The sequence below is a fragment of the Miniopterus schreibersii genome (assembly GCF_964146895.1).
Source record: "Miniopterus schreibersii genome assembly, chromosome: 6".
In the NCBI taxonomy this organism is placed as follows: domain Eukaryota; kingdom Metazoa; phylum Chordata; class Mammalia; order Chiroptera; family Miniopteridae; genus Miniopterus; species Miniopterus schreibersii.
Genome location: NC_138107.1, coordinates 40,351,940 through 40,359,830, shown reverse-complemented (window position 1 = coordinate 40,359,830; position 7,891 = coordinate 40,351,940). Strand labels below are relative to the sequence as shown.

Here is a 7,891-nt window from a genome sequence, read left to right as displayed (position 1 = left end):
TCATAATATACTACTATTTCTTCCTTCAACACAGCAATGTCATGTCCTGATGACATGATTATGAGTTTGGGGTCAAAAGATTTGAGCATGTTAGCTAACTGAGACCGCTATGCCTCACTTTCCTCATCTGTAATATAAGGTTAAAAATACATACCAGGATTGTTTTGAATGATCCAAAGCATACAAGAACCTAACAGTACACAAGTTCTTATTATATGCTGTTCTCTTTCCTGTCTTCCATTTCCATGGCCAAAATTATAGTGGTGTCCCTTACAATATCTCATCTATATTACTGTACTCATTTTAAAACTGGTTTTAATTTCTGTCTCCCAAACACTTTCTAAAACATTATTTGGTTCACAGTATGATCTTACCCAAAATTCTTTAATGACTGTCTAATCTTTAAAGCAAAAGTGTCTAAAGTTGGGTGGATACTTCTTACTAAACTATAAACTTTCAGAAGGGCAAGGATTTTGTGTATTCATATTATCTATCACTGAAGCACACCATGCACCAAGGGCTCAGTGAACATTTCTTCCAAAGGAAAAAAAAAATTACTAAAATGATGATCTTATCTGGATGTTTGTTATAGAATATGAGAATTTATTTTCAGTATGCTAAATTCCTCTTCTTAAATCACTTCAAATATTTGGTAGCAATTTGCTTGACTGTTTTAGGTGTGGGGGGAGCAATGACTGATGGCTTCATCCCCCAGTATGTTTTTCAGTTCCTTGAAGAGATAAACATCTTGAATGAGTTGTGTACTGGCTTCAGTCACCATCCATGTTCACTGGAGGGCAGTGTTGTTAATAAACAGGTTCCAAATTCACTTCATTTCACATTGTATTTGTTAGTTATTAGTTTATGAGTTAAAAGTAATATGTTCATTTAAAAAGACTGGAATATGTGTTAGGTGTGCTGTATTCCATTTACACAGTGGTACTCAAACTTCTATCTGTATATAAATCACCCTAGACCTGTACTGTCCTATATAGTAGCCACTATGCATGTGGCAATGGAGCACTTGATAGTCAAAATGAGATGTACTGTGAGTATAAAATACACATCAGATTTTAAGGACTGAGTACAAAAAAAGAAGGAATGTAAAATATATCGATAACGTATTGAAATGAAAATATTTTGGTTATATTGGTTTAAATAAAATGTATTAGAATTTCATCTGATTTTTTAACTTTTTTTAAAATGTGGCTACTGGCATATTTACAATTACATATGCAACCCACATTTATGATTCATGTTATGTTCCTATTGAACAGCATTGCCCAGATGCTTGTTTAAAATATTTCCCAGGTCCCACTCTTGGAGATTCTGCTTTAGTAGTTCCAGGATAGGGCCCAGAAATCAGATACTTTTGAGCTCTCTAATTCAATTATGAAGTCACCATAGGAGTCATTGTTTTATTGCTTTGTCCAGGTGATTTTGAGTGTTTAGTACAGTAGTGATTCAAAGATAACAAAGAGAACAACTGTTCTCAATTTCAATTATGTAAAAATTGCCATCCCATAATAGTCATTCATGTGTTTCAATTAGCTAAACACACTTCCAAATATAATCACAATACAACAATTTGGTGTAAGTAGAAGGAAGGTGGAAGCAATTAAGTAAAATCTATCCCAAATTTAAGTGTACATAATCTTTGACTCACTTCTAGAAGTTGATCTTGCAGATCTTCTCACAAACTCACTATGACATATTTATAATTCACTTCGACACTATTGATACCATTGTAATTAGCTAGTTATTAATAATAGGAAAGGAGCAAAGGAGGAAGCCAGGCATTATAGGCATGTCATTTGGGCAACTTCACCAGGAAGCTGCAATTTCACACTCCCCAGGGAAACACTGGCCCATCCCCTGAAAAACAATGGGGGACGGGGTCCAACAAAGAGGAGATAGATGTATGGACAGTGAAGTTGGGGTGGCACAGGGAAGGTATTTGCCTTCAGTCAAACCTGGGAACAGAGATCATTGACCAGAGTAGGCAGGGACACTGCAAGCCCAGGAAAATTTGGGGATACATAATCCACCAAAGGAATTCTCTCTTTTGGCTTGCTCTTAGCTCACTGGTTCCTTTGGTTTTGCTCCTGCTTCCTTGCATTCACGCATGTTTGCTCCATGGCCATGTGGTCATGCAGACCGCACACACAATGGACTAATGGACTACAACTGGGAACACAAATTAAGCTAGCCTGCTGCTGGACTGGACAGTGCTCCAACATGGAGTAAAAACTCTGGACACTGGCTCTGATTCTAGCTCTGCTGAAGGCACAGCTATGCTTCTTCCTTAGGGGATGAAGGGAAATGGGACCTTGGAAACTCAGGGGTTTGTTTCCACAGAAATAAAGCATTCTACAATATCTCATCCTCCCGTGTGAGTTTCAGAAAATTCTTTTTCTCAGGATATTCCAAGAAATACGCCCCTACCAGCAACCAGAGAAACGAGGGCCTCTCTCCACCAATAACATTATAATGAAAAATTGGAAAATGATTAAATAAATTGATACATCAAATTGAATGCTATGCGGGCTTGAAACAAGAATAATGATCTATATGCATCAGTATGGAAAGATGTCTATGACATTTATGAAGGGACAAAACAAGCCGCAGAAATGTATATAGATCCTATTTATATGTGAAAGAATGTGAACATATATTTGTGCAGAGGGTTCCCAACTTACGATGACTTAATTTTTCAACTTTACAGTGGTGCAAAAGTGATAAGAACCCAATAGAAACTGTACTTTAAGTTTTGAAGTTTGATCTTTTCCCTGGCTAGTGATATATGGTAGGATACTGTCTCCTGATGCTGGCCAGTGGCAGCAAGCTACACAAGGGTAAACAACCAATACTCTGTGTTGTATTCATTGTATTCAATGATTTTGCCTAACTGTAGGCCAATGTAAGTGTTCTGAGCACATTTAAGGTAGGCTAGACTAAGCTATTATGTTCAGCAGGTTAGGTGTATTAAATCCATTTTCTATTTAAGATATTTTCAACTTACTGAGGGGTTTATTGGAATGTAACTCCACCATAAGTCAAGAAGTATCTGTATATGCATAGAAAGCTTCAAAAAGTGTTAATAGTGGTTACTGTTAATATGAAGAGAAGATTCCCAATGACATGGAAAGGAACTTTTACTGCTTTTTATATCTGTCTGTATTGTTTTAGTTATTTTGAACAATATGCAAATTTACATTGTACATTACAAAACAGTATCTAAAACCCTACATAATGCCAAGCCAAGTACTGTAAATTCCTCATCACTTTGGTTCCTGTTACAGAAATATGCTTTTCACTATTACCTTTTATTCTGGAATTTGGTCTTCATTTAAATTTTCTAAAAAGCCACCTCATTCATTCATTCATTCATTCATTCATTCATTCATTCATTCATTCAACCTTTTCGCCAGGCACTGTTCTAAATAGAAAAATAAAGAACAGTGCACAAAACCATGTGTTCCTTAGACAAAACCAACACATCAACATAATTAGTAATACGCGCTATGAAGACTTGCATTTTCAAATGCTGAAATGTTTAAATGTCATGTGTGCTTGTGTGCAAATACAGATATACTTACTCGCTCATACTTATTAATACACTGTTGCTACAGAATATTTTGTGTCGTTCGGATAAAGTATTCTGCCATAGTTCTCAAATTAATCTTTCTCCAGCTTACTACAAAAGGAATTAAAAATAGCAAAGCTTTTCGGTTGTGTGAACTTAGGCAAATTACTTAGCTGCTTTAACTCAGCTTTCTCCTCTGCCAAATGGAATATTTACCTCTCAGGTCTGCTGTCTCAGGGAGCATTCTAAGAGCGGAATACAGAGTGTAACGAGGCAGCCCGGGCGTGGGGTGGGAGCCACGGGGCCCGGCGGCTGGCCGGCTCTCGGCAGGCGCAGTTTTCTCGCCGTGGACAGCAGAAGAAACGCGGCGCTTCCACACACTTCCTTCACCCGAGCCATGCTACCCGCCAATTTCTCTCTCCCGGCGTGCAGCGGCCGCTGGGCGTCAGCTCCCTCCGGGCGCCAGCCGACCGGCCAACCCGCCAACCCAACTTCTCGACTGGATCATAGGCCGAGGCCGCCCTATACGCTGCAAAACTCAAGTGCACTCTCACTCCCGAACCGTCCAGTCCGTCCTGGGCGGACTTGGCTCGCGGCGGGCAGTAGCCTGGCCTCCAAATGCGCTTGTTGGTTTGAATTCTGGCGCCACTCCCGCGCCACGTAGAGCCAGACACTGAAGGTACTGAAAGCAGCGCGCTACAGGGCGCGCGCTGAGGCCGGGGCGGGCGTGCGGCGGGCGTGCGGCGGGCGGGCAGCGCGCGCACCACGCCCGGAAGAGAGCCGCCGCGCGCGCGCTTGGCCTTAGGCCACGCCCCCGTGTTCTCTCCCGTCCAATAGATGTGCGAGGGAGGGGCGGCCTCTGTCTGACTCAGGGAGAGGCTATATAGGGAACTGCTCGCAGCGCAGCACGCTCTTTTGCTTCCGGACTAGGGAGTTGGTCCAGGCTGCTTGGTGAGTGGGCGTCGCGGGCAAGAACTCGAGCGAGCACTGGTGGCGTGGGCTTAAGTTGGAGGCTGCAGTACTATGACGAGGTTTACAGATTTGAGTGAGCTCATGGTATTGTGTGTTGAGAACTCCCGTGTGGGAAAGACGCAGCCCAACCGCCACGTGTCCTGAGTCGCGGTGGCGGCTGGCTTCTAGCTTAGGCTTGAGAAGGCTGCTGCTGATGGCCACCGGCCTGGTTACTAAACCCCGGCAGCCGGCTGCCTGAGCCTGAGCAGCGGCGAGAAAACCACATTCCCGGGATTTGGGGCGAGGAGTTAGTTTTAGGTTGAGAGCAAAAGGCCTTTATGACTAAGGCGTCTGTCGCCAGATGAAACGGTTATTTCAAAATGGACAGCCCTTGATTTTGCCGGAGACAAATTGTATTGTGGCCAGGTGGCGCTGTGTGCAAATCAGATTAATGAAGGGGAGGTTTTTTTTTAGTACTGAAAACCTTGAACTCTATTCCGTCAGAATGCTCACTTTTAAATATATTCATGCCCCACAGAAACAGTGGTGCTGGTAACGAAGCTGTTACGTGAAGATGCTAAGGTATGTGCTTGTTGAGAGTTCTTAAGCTAAAGGAGTAAACCTGTTGATTTACAGGAATAAAAGATGGTGCATCATTTGAAATTTGCTTCTTTTTTATTAGATGCAAAGGAAAATTCCAAAACATGGGAGAAGATTTGCGGGGAAATTACCTGGCTAAAACTTGACAATCTTATTAGGTATGTGTTGAACTAGTATTTTGATTCAATATATGATTAGTCTATATGTAGATTAAATGAAATTTTCTTTATCCTTGAACAGCATCCTGGGGATTGATGAATACTAATGAAGCTGTGGATATCACTGGCTGTCAGCTTCATTTGGAAGTAAGTTGTGGCTTACAGGGTCTGCTATAGTATTTCTAGTATAGTGCTTGCCTTTTAATGTTTTGGTTTATGGTCTAATCAGTGATGAAACCTATCCCGAACCTGATTACCTGAAGAAACACATGTACGGATTCGGCTTCTGAGACAAGACCAATATGAAAATTGACAAAAATTTTTGTTACCTGCATAGGTGAAGCTGCTACCTCACAATAGTGTGTGTTTTTTCCTCTGCCAACAGTGAGGGGTCGCTGTCTGCTGTCTGTTGAAAAGAGGCCGTTTTGCTGTGATGTTTTTAAGCTGTAACCATTTCTGTAAGTGGAGATATTTTGCTTAACAGTCAGTATTGTGTCCTTGGTCTTAATCTGTGATGATCCTATCCCGAACCTGAATTTCTGTTGAAAAACGTATTACGGATCTGGCTTCTGAGATAGACCATTATAAGGACAATAGCATTTTTGAAAATAAATTTTAAATAAGTTCTGATGTTGGTGGCTTTGTAAATCTAAAGTGTTTTCCTTTTCTAGGGCTAGTGTTAACAAGATTTACCTGCTTGTTGTATGGATAACTGGTGATCAGGAAAAGCTCTTCATTTTGTGGACTTGGAAAGAAAACATGCAGATCAAGATGTATGGAGTTTTAAATTATGCAAATAGATTCTGAACCAACATTAAATATAGATTAATGTATCTTTAAAATTCAAGCCATTTTTAGTCATGTCACATACTGAATATTTGTAATAGAAATTTTTTTCCAGTTAAGTAACCTTGTAATCAAATAATTCTGGATGAATGTCTTACCTTTGGTCACCTGTTTAAGTTTAAAATGTATAATTAAAGCTGTGTGAAAGTTTGTGCTGTTAAGTGGAGATGTGGACAGATGGCCTATTACGGGATGGGGGAATACCAGGCATAAAAGTGATCACTGATTGAGTCAGATTATTTGGTCTTATATAATTGGAATTTGAAAGGATGTTTTAAAAATGAAGAGAGCAAGGTGTGGCAGTTAAAGGTCACAAGGAAGGTCACTGAAAATCTGGTTTAGAAGTAGTCAAACATTGCACAGAATGGATTTAGTGTAAACAGTAATAGCATCTGATCTAACCAAGGTGATTAGGTTCCCCATTCATGATCACCTTCCCTAAATAGCTGCATGAATAAGTTGTTCCCAAGCCCATATTTAAATGTCATAGTCAAAACACCAATTTTTTTTTTCTCAGTGAGCCATCATTTTCCTTAAAATGATTTCTTGCCTTAGTGAAAAGAATTCTATTTTGGACCCATGCAGCTCAGGAGAGGCTGATGAGACTGACAGGCGTATAGCTGGGTGGCCAAGCACATAGTGAATTTGCCCCAAGTAGTAAGATGGTATAAAGTGGAACTCTGAAACTGTTTCTTGCACCCATATTAAAATGATGAACTAAAAATTAAAGGGCTTTGTATTTGGCGTATCTGCACATTAAACCAGGTACAAGAAATTCCACAGTGGCTCTGGTTTGTGGGAAGTTAAGAGGCCTTTGAGTCTTGTTTCAGTGAGAAAGATGAATTAGCATAATGTTACACATAATATGAGTATCATGATATTACCAAAAGAAATGAAGAAAACTGACCTTTGAGGTAAAATGTACCTTCAGGTAAGGTTTCAATGAGATAGTGTATATAAAATGCAGCAATTGCAATCTTGACTATTACAGCTCTCATATTTCCTCTTGATCTAAGGTCAAGAAACAAGTAGCATTGTGTTTGTAATCTTATTAGTTGCCTTTATTATATGTACTTCGAAATAGGTAAGTAATGTTTGGTAATGCATTTTATAAGATCTGTTTCACTGGCTTAAGTGCATAGACAACTACCTGGTACTTGGCTGTAGAGTAAATTTTAAGTGAACAATGAATGATATAAGACAAATTGGGATCCTGCACAAAACTTTCAGGCAAAAGTGTCTTCTACCCTTTGTCAGAGCTGGCAAACAAGACTAAAACAAGCCAGAGTTGTGAAACAATGATCCCTCTGACCTTTTCCTGCAGTTCTTCTGGTTTTGCTCCTTTCCTTCCCAATCATTCTTGTAATGTCATATTTCCTTAGTTGATAAATTGGTAGTGTGCATTTACTTCATTGCACTGTATTAGGTTCCAAAGAGGTCAGATGTAAAATACTCTCTGTTTTCTATATGTCAGTAGTATAAAATGCCAAGGGAAGTGAAAAGCAAGGCATCTGTAATACTGTCAATAAAAAAATTTTAAAAAGCAAGCTATGATCCAAGAGATCGTGGTTTGATTCCTGGTCAGGGCACGTGCCTGGGTTGCCGGCTTGATCCCTGGTGGGGGAAGGGGACAGTACTGGAGGCATATCGGCTTTAATTAAAACTAGTACACACCTTGATGGGATTTTTTCATTTCACACAGCACAGTTCTTGCTGTTAGATTCATAACCCATTTATGAATACTGACTTA

General features: G+C 40.1%; 1 long non-coding RNA gene across 3 annotated transcripts; it reads left to right on the top strand.

Moving 5' to 3' along the window:
* The first annotated feature begins 4,451 nt into the window (after window positions 1-4,451).
* Window positions 4,452-7,688, top strand: LOC308558330. 3 transcript variants are annotated; one of them, XR_013998982.1, is made up of 6 exons: window positions 4,452-4,537; window positions 5,076-5,119; window positions 5,220-5,295; window positions 5,378-5,442; window positions 5,681-5,753; window positions 5,967-7,688. It is a non-coding gene; the product is annotated as an uncharacterized lncRNA (long non-coding RNA). The 3 variants fall into 3 exon arrangements; XR_013998983.1 differs by lacking the exon at window positions 4,452-4,537 and adding an exon at window positions 4,597-4,617; XR_013998984.1 differs by lacking the exon at window positions 4,452-4,537 and adding an exon at window positions 4,611-4,631.
* Window positions 7,689-7,891: the final 203 nt, after the last annotated feature.